Source organism: Lepidothrix coronata, unplaced genomic scaffold, assembly GCF_001604755.1.
Source record: "Lepidothrix coronata isolate B3197 unplaced genomic scaffold, Lepidothrix_coronata-1.0 Scaffold77, whole genome shotgun sequence".
In the NCBI taxonomy this organism is placed as follows: domain Eukaryota; kingdom Metazoa; phylum Chordata; class Aves; order Passeriformes; family Pipridae; genus Lepidothrix; species Lepidothrix coronata.
In genome coordinates, this window is record NW_016690257.1 from 2,454,864 (window position 1) to 2,466,559 (window position 11,696).

Here is an 11,696-nt window from a genome sequence, read left to right on the forward strand (position 1 = left end):
ATTAGTGATATCACCCTGTAAGGAGCTGTGGACTATAGCTGAAGGATTTTGGATTATGACTAAGAAAATAAGAAGAAAGAAAATATAGTAAATGAATCTGAGGAAATAAAAGCAGAAATGTAAGGTGTGGAAGCATATATCACAAAATGTATGTTAAGAGTCGATAGATTAATTGATTGGCTCAATAGTAGTGAAGGCAAAAACTGCTAAACCATGAGGATTAGGAGACTACACCTACTAATGCAATGATTCTGTAGTGGTATTCATCTGACCACACAAATTCACAAGAGTTCTGGAAGCATATGGCAAATGATCTGTGCAACCGCACTAAAGAAGATCTGTGCAACCGCACAGTAAGTTTATCTCATACAGCTGCACAAATTCTCTCTGATCAGAATATTCGAACTGAGCTCATGAATGATTTGTATGTTTGTTCAAATGAGTTTTTAACTCCTGGAGTAGCCTTCCCCACAGAGCTATCTGAATTGTGGCTATTGATACTTTGTGTAGATACTTTTATTCTTAGAAATTCTTTGCAAGCCAGGATTGATTTTTGAAAACTGATTTATTTCTAAACGTTTACTAGGCAGCTTTGACCAACAGTTCCTGGACTATAAGGCCTTCGTAAATGGCACCTACTTACTACAAAATGTACGTTATCTGTGATGTTTTACTTCAGTCACAGGGTACTGTCCCCAGACTGGTCAGTTTAAATGCAACTAGTGGCTGGATGACTGAAGTATAAAGACCCATCCTGAATCATGAATGATATATAAATATTCAGAGAAGCTTCATTTGGGGAACACAGGGGACCTGAAGACAGATTCAGAACTGACTGCGGTCATTTGGATACCCATGAATAATCCTACGAGACCTCAGAGGAGTATATCCACATACTAATATGTGCCTAGCCTCATTTTGTTATTCCAAGGGCTGTAATCTAACTCAGAGGGAGATAATTTACATGAAAGAGTCATTAGAGAAAGTGCATAAACAGCCTGTGAAAGAGAGATGAATGCACAGATCCACCTCCTTTCCAAAGCAGGCATCCACCTGGCTAGGTTTGAGAGCTCTACAGACAATTGATGCCTCTTTCAGACCAGAAAAAAATCTTGGATTGTTTTCTCATCAGCTTCACCATTTCTACAAAAAAACCAAAAGTGATAAATTCAGTGTAGTGTAATCTAGTGTCTGCTGAGATCCCTGTAGGACCCACAAGGTCTATTTTGAATCTCGTAAGGTAAACATGAACTCAGACCTAGGCTTCACACGGAGCCCTGTGCTCCAACAAATGTGACTGCTAGCTTCAGCTATAAAGGATATGCAACATCCTTTTCTCCTTTACCTACCTTGTAAAATATGAAAGGACTCTGGTGTGAGAAAACATGACTGTATTTTAGAACACCTGCAGAAAGAGAAAATTAGATACAGGGAAGAGCGTGGGTTTTTTTTTTTCCTCAAAAATTCACTGATAGAGTTTAGGCTTATCCAATATTAGCTGGCAGGGCAGACAATATTTTCAGAGTTGAAATTTTGACTCTGTTCCGAGGAAAGGCACAATTCAGTATGATTGAACAGGTTCTATCAAAACAGAGTGATACAGTCAGGGATACAGTCAGCATTCAGCAGACTGCAAATGATGTGTCAGTCTAGATACCTGTGAAAAATGGCATTACACAGAAGCAGATCTTTAAAAATCAGAAGCCTACCGGGGGAGGCAATTCAGATCCATAATATGTAGTCATCTGTTGAGTCATTTCCTCACCAGAGGTAATTGAGGACTAAATGGTAACTTTCTTATCAAATTGTGAAATAAAAAGCCAAAACAAACCCAAAACAAAAACAACAAAAAAAAACCCCAAACCAACTGAATAAAAAAAAAAAAACAACAACAACAATAAAAAAAACCCAACACACATGACAGCACTGTTGGGGCCAAACTTCCCAAGGGTTGTGATGATAAGATTATGGTAAGGATATAAAGAAAAAAAATAATCTAAACTAATGAGATTAAGCAGGGTGAGATCACCCACTGATGAATTTATCCTGTGACCAAGAACAATGTAATGGGATTAATGATGAGGATTTTTGATCATGATAAGATGGGGGCTGATGCCTGAGAGAAAGTTCAGTGGTTGCAACAACTGCAGCAAGTCCCATGTGTAAAGACAACACAATAAACGCCTTGTAGTGAAGAGATGCCTTTGCTATAGTTTAATGGGAAAGCTCTGAAGAATTTGATAAATAACTGTAACCTTCCTTTCATTATTTCTTCTTTCTGACTTGTCCATCTAAATGAAACATAAACCCTACATCCATGGCAAAGCTTTTTATTCAACTAAAGCATCCTTCCAAGTCACCTTATGTGCTACTGGATATAATATGTAGCACATTTAAGATTTTTGTTTCTTTGCCCACAGGGGTGCTCTTTCCCCATAGGTGTTTCACATCAGCACATCATGGGTGTTTTCCTCTCACTCTGAGAACTTGGTTTGGAAACTGTGAGGCTGAGGATTTATGAGGGCTTTGGACAGACTCCTTTACCCCAGCTTGGTGAGGCTGACACAAACTTCGTCACCTGGGGACATTTCCGGGACAAATTCCTTGGGGAACACCTAGAGGTTGTGTGTTACAGAGAAGTCCATCATGATCAGGGCTGTTCTGGTCTCAGGGTGCAGTTCACCTCACTTAGACATGAGCTGTTCACCCCGGGTCCTCTCTGTGGCCAGTGAAGAGAAATGGGGTGTGCTGTGGAAGTTCATTTCACAAACATCAGTAGTTTGATTTAGGATGATGTCAATAGTCTTTGAAAACATCCGTCCTTCTGACCCCAAGGTGAAAACAGAGGGACTACTTCAAGAAGCCAAGTGTATTTATTCAGGTGATAATAAATAATACTGTTCTGTATCATGACTATCCTCTTTTTCCCCAGTATACTAGGTAGACTTGATCAATATGATTGGTATTGTTAGTGACTAACTGTAACAGTTTTACTGAAAACAAACAAACAAACAAACTCTTAGGTTTCTGATTGCAAAGTCTGTTCTGGGACCCTATAAGAAATGAGACAACCCTATAAAAGCTCTTTATATGAAAAAAAGAAAGACAATACTTTGCATTAGAAAAAGAAAAATTGAGAAAAAAATATTGACATAAATCTAACTTAGCCTTAAAAATATTGGACAGCCGAACTCAGTGATCCTGTAATATAATTCTCCTACTTTATACATGGGGAAACACAGACATCATGGTGAGTACTGTGAAATTACTGGTAATAATTACTAGAAAGATTTTCTACAGGGCCTCAGTTAGAAGATCATCAGCATATAAAATATAACTATGTGCTCTCCAAAAGCGGGATGAGAAACTCCTAAAATGCTCAGTTTTAGCGGAATTCATTCAACAAAAAGCACAGTGACAAGTAGCAGTCAGAGAGTGCATATACCTATGTAGACAGCAAAAGAAAAAAAAAAGTCTTGGCAAGTGTGTGCTTTGAAGTTTCCCACATAACTACATTTTCTTAAAGAGAGGCCGTGCAGACTCTATTAACCCAAATGGCTTGTCTGAAACAGCTCACGTACAGAAAGCTCTCAGGGAATGTTTTTGACTGTTTTCAATATTATGTTTATCTTTATGTTCCTTACATGTACTTAAAAATTCACACTTTTTTTACTGGCTTTTCTTGATTTAGACCAAATCCAGTTCTTCAAATAATTAACAATTTTACAACTCAGAAATCCTGTATGCGTGCTTGTTTGCAGCGGAATTTCAGCCTAATCATATCTAAAATAATCTTAATAATAATCCTGAAGTATTTGCCAACTCTATCATCCATTAACTTTTTATGGTATGCAAACACTTCATGTTTTACTGACATGTTCAGAAAACTTGTACTGAGGGACTAACTACGTATGGGACCAAGGGAGTTATCCCTAATTTGTAATTTCCTGTTATTGTAAATTATACCTGCTCTGCATCTTTATGGCCTCCTTCCATCTTGAAATGTTATTACATTACTTTTCTGTTAACTTATGCACCTTGAATGTTGTAAAAACCACCTTAAAAGTCAATAAAAATGCAATAACACTGTGTCAGTCAACAACCCTATCGAGCAAAGGATTGGAAAGCTAAGGATAAAACACAACTGCACCATGTTGAGATTGATTAAAGATATGAATCAGAAAGTTAAAAGTTTGACTGGGGTTTTTTTGTTTGTGGTTTTTTTTCTCCCCCTCCAGTTTTAGGTATTACCAGTAGCTTATTTTATAGAGCAGTTACTTTGATGCTATCTGGAGTCCTGTAAAGAGGCTGCCAGTGCAAGCAGTGATACTGCCTTGAGTTGCTTTCAATAACATGGATTACCCATGATCATCTTAAATGCACAACCATCCAGCAAATGCTGCCACAATCTAAATCTAAGTCCTTCTATTTGTGTGAATACATAGGTAAGAATACCTTTTTTTTTAAATTTTGGTCAGGAACACCCAGGTCGTCATTCCACACCTGACAGAGCCCTGCAGGAAAGCCCCAGGGAAGAGTGTGACAACAGGAGAAGCCTAAATCCATCCCTCCCTGATACTTCTTTTTGATTTAGCTCAGGAACCTGCTGACCCGGAGCTGCACAACTTTGTCTTTAACTGTCTTTGCTGTTTTTTTCTCCTCTGTGTTTGCTTAATAACTTCATGGACCTGGTCTAGATCACAAGTGACATCTCAAGCAAATAACTTGTGGAAAACTGTGCTGATTTCAGCCTCTATTGTGACTTCACGTTTGAAGATAGAATTTTTGTAAAGAAGGTAAAATCTTGAAAATAAAATTACTCACAGGGACATCAGAATGGACTAAAAATTGAGTGGAGAGGAAGCCATCATCTCAGTGATGAGGGCTTCTAAGAACAGAGATTGAGTAATTCAGTGCCAGTCTGGGTATTTTTTTTTCTTTTCTGTTTAATTTTGGTATATGCCTGGGATTAAACAGCTTCTTCAAGAATCCAGACATCCTTTTTGGTAAGTAACGTAACTTGATTCCAAGCTCATTTTACACACAGCAGATAAATAAGCAATCATAAAGTATGTCATCATAAATAAAAGCCTTATTAAGCTCAGGCTATGAAAACCAATCAGTAGAGGACAATCATCCCCAGTGAAAGCAGCAGCTAATGCTCTGTGGTTCCTGGTGGATATTCTGTCATTGTATTTTAAAACCACAAGGAATTCCCTGTGTCATCAGCAATGACCACTTTATTGCTGGTGAATTAGGAAATGAGTAGGGCTAAAGGTGCATTTGAATTCCATGGACTTATTCATTTAGCCCATCTTCCAATGCAGGAGACCATGTGGCTTTCTCTAGGGTTTGGACAGATTCAGAGAAAGAAAATCAGGCCCTTCCTTGAGTTTCAACATATACATGATACCAGAGAATGATAAGTTTTGTTCTTCCAGCTATAACAAGGCAATTAGAAGTTAATAAACAGAGAAAAAAAAAAAGAAAATAAAGACTGAGCTGATCATCTGCCACATATTTATGTCTATTCCTCTGGTTGTTTTAGTCAAAAATTCAAACCCCAAGCAAAACTTCTGCAATTTTTCCAGAAGCGTTAGGCTTCCTAACATTTCCTAGATTGGATATATCTCTTTTCTAAAGAGTAACATTTTCTATTTCAAAGCAGTTCCATTCATTTTTCATGAGACAAGCTTTTTGAACATGAATGGTTCCAACTTGAAATGAATAATTTTGTCTATATTTAAAGAAGCTATTTCATTCAGCTTGGAAAACCATATAACACCTCCCCCCAACCCCCTCACCCCCAGCATTTTTAATATAATGAAATATTTTTAATGAATAAGAAGTTTTAGCAAACTGAAAAATATATACGATAATTGTGCATTTCCACTGTTTATCATGTGATGAATACCATGCTAACTACTATTAGATTATCAAATCAGACTCATTTAATCAAAAAATGATCAAACTTCATTTAAACAATGCAATTTCTTTTGAAAGTATTAGAGGGGAGAAGAACAACAGATTCAAATCATTCATTTCTCTCTTGCTTAATGCATTATTGATTTGTGCTTTCCTTTTAAATGATAGTGCTCTGATGTGATAAACATTGATTTGAATCCTTATACAAATATTATATATCATCACCTTGTTATGGCAACAGAATAATACATACTAAAATAGACCTGAAGGTCTGGCATATTATGAAACAAAACCAGTATGAAGTGCCACAACTGTGTGCACGTATCTGTGAGGGTACATATGTAAAATAACAAATGGAAATGAAAGTAATAAATAAATAATAAATAAATAAATTAAATCCAGGGGTATGGTAATGATGCAGAACTATAGAAAGTTTATATTTCGGTTGACGCTGAACAGACAACCTTGGAAATGAAAAATAATTACTTTCTGCTACTAGTGATTCTTTTAGCTTGACATTTCTTGCAACCACAAGTGCAAAGCTGTCACAGGTTTAAAGGGAGAGCTCGCTCACACCCTGCTTGTGTTCAGCAGCTTTAGCTGCATGCACAGCTATTCACACCGAGGGGAACTACACAGTCAAAAGACAAAGGAAAAGTGCTGAGAGCAGTAAACACACAGATAATCCTGTCCACCAAACAATTTTGCATTTCCTTTATGCACCATTTATTTCGGACAAAAAAGCTGCTGAGAGATTTACGTCAAAGTGATTTCCACAGCTCAGCTGCTCAAGTCTGGGGAGATGATGGAAGCGCTGAGCTACACTTTCCCCGGGACCGTTGCACCCCCCTGTCCTGCCATGCCCAGAGCTGACAGATCTCACGTGCTCTTCCTCAGAAAAGTTAATTTCCAGCATCAGCTGGGTGGTTTTCTGGCAGCCTGGATGGGGGGACAGATCCTGTGGTTACTGAGAGACAAAGGTTGAAACTTCTTTCTGTTTTCCCTTGTACAGCAGTGGGACCCCAGCACTGTTTTTCCTTCCTTTGGCATGTCACTCCTAAGGTGGCCAGTCTGAGAAGACATTTCATCATCCTTCTCCTGAGCTCTCTGCAAAGAAAGGAGCACCTCTCTCACATCCATGGTGTAGATAGCTGTGCTCAGGGCACACACAGGGCCAAAATATTCCGATTTTTCATAACACAATCCAAAACATCTGTATCCTGCTGGAAAACGCTCATGCTTGTCATGCAAAAGCCCTCAAATAAGTATGGCTGCGCTGGGACAACAAGTTCTCATGCTATCCTACACTTTCACAGCGGATTATTCTTGCAACTAATGATCTATAACTACAACCCACCAGGGCTGCATTGAGATTTTGCCTGTAAGGCTACAAGGGATGAGGGCTATATATCACTATTCAGGGACAAACCAGATCCAAACATGCAATCTCATTTCAACAGATTGCAAAGTGGGACCAGGGAGACATGGAAGCTGGGCTCCTTCTCCCTCTAGCATCACAAGTATCACACCCAATGCAGCTGAGTGGGTACTGTCATTTATCCTGCTGTGTCCCAACAACAGGTTACGATCCCATAGGGTAGGAAACAGTCTGGCTTTCATGTAACCAACACCTCACAGGCAACATTATCTTGTTATAAAACCCTGGCTCGGTGAGGTACATGCAAGTAGAAGCTATGGTAAGGTAAATCAGGCTAGATTAGGTGTGCAAATAAAGATATTCAAATAAATTTGTAAGCAATATATATAACTTTTTTTTCCCCCATACACATGCTTCTGTGCATGGCACCACTCTTTAAAAAAAGTGCCGCTCAAGACTCAATCGACTCAATAGAATAAGATGCCCCTGAAATTTTTGCATGAGACTGTTTCCCAGGACTAGGTGGTTAATTCAGAGTTGAAAACTTAGCCGCTTCTAGTCTCGCCAGAATCAGGCATCATATTTCTGTCACTCACTAAAAATTATTTCTCCATTCCCAGGAAATAGTTCTAATTTAGAGAATGAAACATATTTTTTTTTGTGGTTATAGGTAAAAAAAAAAAAAAAAAGAAATACCAACCCAAATAGTCCATTTAAAACCTATTAGCAAGCATAAGAAGGCTAAAGAGGGCATAATTAATGTAATTTTTCCCCCCCTTTCCACAAATTTAACAGTGTTTTGGAACACGATCCATAACATACACAGCTCTGATTGTAAGGAGGCAGATCAACATCCTACCCCAATGGTCTTACATATGGAATGGGAAAATGAAACCTGAACCTTCAGTTTACAAGTAGCTGGGGGAAAAAATAACTAGATCACAGGCTTGAAAACTTGCAATTATTATGGCATTTGCATTATGACAAATTTAAAGCTGGTATTCCAGGTTACGGACAGGGCTATAAACTGGTATTCTACACTGTGCATTGCAAGCTGATTTAAAATGTACTCTTCCACGACATGATGAGAACACAAATTATAATTAGGAAAGTAACCCAAGCAGAAAATTAGTCTGGAAGACAAAGTCTGAATGTGCTCCTGCAGACAAAGCCATCCTGTGTCCTAACTTTACTGTCTCAGTACAGGGAAAGATTAATGCAGAAGATAAGGACAGATATGGCTTTCCAAGGTGGGGGCGGAGGGGGAAGGCTTTGCAAGTATGATCTGTGGTGTTTCAGTTGTGCAAACACACACAAAGAGAAGCCCCAGCAGATCCCATCTTTGCAGAGTTACTCATAGCAAAGGCTATTACAGCTGCAGAGTATAGGTCTATACCTGGGTTTTTGTTCCCACAATCCTATTCATAGGCAAAAATCCACATTTATCAGCACAGATAATGTCTGCTGACCCCATCCTGAACCCAAAGCCTACTTGCACAAGTAAATGTACCTAACATTTGTAACCAACAAAGGGTTAGCTGTAAAGGTAGTGATACGAGGAAAAAAAAAAAAAAAGGTTCAAAATTTCATTCTGAAACAAAAGGACTCAAAAGAAGAAAAGGTGAAAAAGTAAAAATTCTTGCTACTGCAAACGGATAGAGCAAATAAATGATTTTGAAAAACTTATAAGCAGGATATATCTGAAAACATTTGCATTTGAGGTTTTCTTTTCTGGAAAAGTTTTGTGAGGTTTAAAAGCCGAATGGTTCTGTGTAAATCAGTTGCTATGTCTATACTTTATCTAGACAGACTGGAAGAAATGCAGTGTTTGGAAAATTACACCTACCTTTCGTGTGTCTCTCCTTGTGGAAAGGGGACCTGTATATTAGATAGTGATTACATTGCACTCAAAGGAAAGGATCATGATTTTCCATTAAAACCTATTTGCAGAATTTTCTATTTAATCTTTCCACTTTCTGTTAGAGTGACTTTTCCTGAGGTAACTGTTGCTACTTGATTTTCAGGGTGCCTATGACTTCCCTGTACCTTATGGGATTTAGCAGATTTATCCTTGTTTAGAAAATTATCAAAAAGAAAAAAACAAAACAAAACAAAAAAAATTCACTGAGGTAAGGAGATAAAGCAACAGTTGTCATGAAAAAAGAATTGTGCTCTGCTGTAAGGGACTAGATTTTGGCAAAAAATGCAATGTTTGGTGAGTGTGAAGCTATAAGTGCCTACATGTAGGATTTTAAAAAGTGAGAATTAAAAAGTGAGAAACCTTATTTTCTCCAAGGGTGGCCTGCTCCTTTCCCAGGAGGCAAAGACTTCAGCAAAACAGGTATTTTTTGGAAGGGTGTATAAAAATGTTAAGAACACCCGGTGCTGTGCACTAAGTCAGGCTCTTCTCAGTGACCATCCATCATCATCTGGGGAATTCATCACAGTTTCTGCAGGTGTTACCCAAAATATTTGTCCTTTGATCTCAAGTGTAGCTGCACAGTTTGGTGTTTGCTGTTGTCCTGATCCCTTTCTGTTCCCCGTCTCACCTGCCTCTGGTCAAACCGAGGTGCGACTTGAAAGACACTCTCTGAGCATCATTTTTACTCTGTGTACCTTTAATACCCATTTTTAGAGCCTTTTTGGATGAACTAAGCAAAACAAGAGGAACAGGCTGTAAGTGAGAGTTGCTAGGGAAGAGTTGCCCTCCTGTTTTTTGCAGGGCAGAAGTTACCTGGCACGTAGGGGAACATATAAACACACCAAGACACATCCAACCCGACACAGACTTAGATTCTAATCCACCAATCTGTACTCTGCAAAACCCCAAATTATCCACGGCAGCTCTTGCTGATCACTGGGCCTCCATCACATTTATCTAATCAGCAAACTTTATTTCATCTCCTACTCACCAGCAACTCAGAACACCTCACTTCAGTGGTGGAATGGCATGCAGATTCAGTCTCTTGTTGGTGACAGAGATAAGAAATTCAAACCAGAAAAAGCTCCAGGAAGAGTTGCTTGGACCTGAATGAAAGAACAGATTGTTTATGGTTAGTTTTTTTTTCTCATTTTAAGGCTGGGGTGAATTTAGTTTACTCATTTCATATTATTTCACATGCAAATTTAAAACCTTTTTCTCTGCCTCCCATATATCCAAGAGCTTGGGAAGAGGGAATTATGATTTCACACACAACTCATGGTCTGAGACAGGGTGTGTCTGAGTTTAGTGTATATTTAAGTCCAGTCCCGGTCAGAACGTTTCCCAGGAGGAATGTTTAATACAAGCTTCAATAACATGTTTCTGTTCATTTGGAGGTGACCTAAAACCATGTCTGGAGTAAACACATGTTTATTAGTTGTTGTTCAGGGCACAAATATTTCTTGAGTAGGGTTTTAGAAGAAGCCAGTAATTTCTGAAGCCAGAATTTTTCAAATCCAAAAGCAAAAATCAAAGTAATATCTTATATTTGAAAAGCACATAAACTCCTGTGTGGCCAAAGCTCCTTCTCTAAACTTTATCACTGGGATATGTAATGTGCATTTTCAGTGCCCATTTTTAAACTCCTAGGCATAGCATTTTTTTTTTAAATTCAAAATATCAAAAACGTTTATAAAAGAAGAGCACCTTCTGTAAAGAAAAAAATTGAGAAAGAAATACAAATTCATTTTTATTGCTTGTCAGAGCCTTCATGTAGGTTTTAGCTTTGAAGAAAAGGAAAAAAAAATACACAATCATCAAAACCAAAACCAGCAGTGATGATGTAGAAGGTCTGGGCAAGTTTTATGGTTGATTACTTATTCCTGATTTTTCATTCCTCCCCTATATATTTTCAGATAAATTACTTTTGGAAAGTAACTATATATTATAAGCTAATTCAGCTTCAAAACTCTGGTTTGGTGACATTTACAGAATATTTAACACTTTCCAAAACTGTGACAAAATTTATATTCATGGATATAGTTTTAGGAACCTAATTTCAAGTTTAAAAATACTGACTCATAGGCTTCTCGAGATGTGTGAGAAATGTCCTTTAGAACATACATAAGATGACAAGAATAAAGGTGTTGGGCTAAAAAACTAGTTGGTGAAATAAAAACCCACCAAGAAAGATATTAATCTGCTCATGTCAAACTGCACTGAGCTTCCTGCAACCTCCTTCTCTTTTTCTTGGGATGTGCAAAGACTTACTGAGCTGGAACTCGGAAAGTCCAGCTTTGTAAGCCCTCAGTAAGTCCAGTGTGACGATGCACATGCTAAGATGTAGCCAACAGGAAGGAAACTTGGTTATTAACACTTTTGTATTGAACTAGGCAATATCACTTCGTAAAAGTTCTATTCTTGGAGCTCCCTGAGTCCAAGAAGCAGGATATGCTTTCCCCATGAAGAGGA

General features: G+C 38.1%; 1 protein-coding gene across 2 annotated transcripts in view; it reads right to left on the reverse strand.

Annotated features, from left to right (window-relative positions):
- The window catches only part of LOC108499655 (urea transporter 2-like), a 298,458-nt gene extending 288,166 nt beyond the window's left edge, over positions 1-10,292 (reverse strand). For both annotated transcript variants that reach the window (XM_017819750.1, XM_017819749.1), the window contains exon 1: positions 10,216-10,292. The gene's annotated coding sequence lies outside the window, so the exon portion shown is untranslated. The remainder of the gene's footprint in view (positions 1-10,215) is intronic.
- Positions 10,293-11,696: the final 1,404 nt, after the last annotated feature.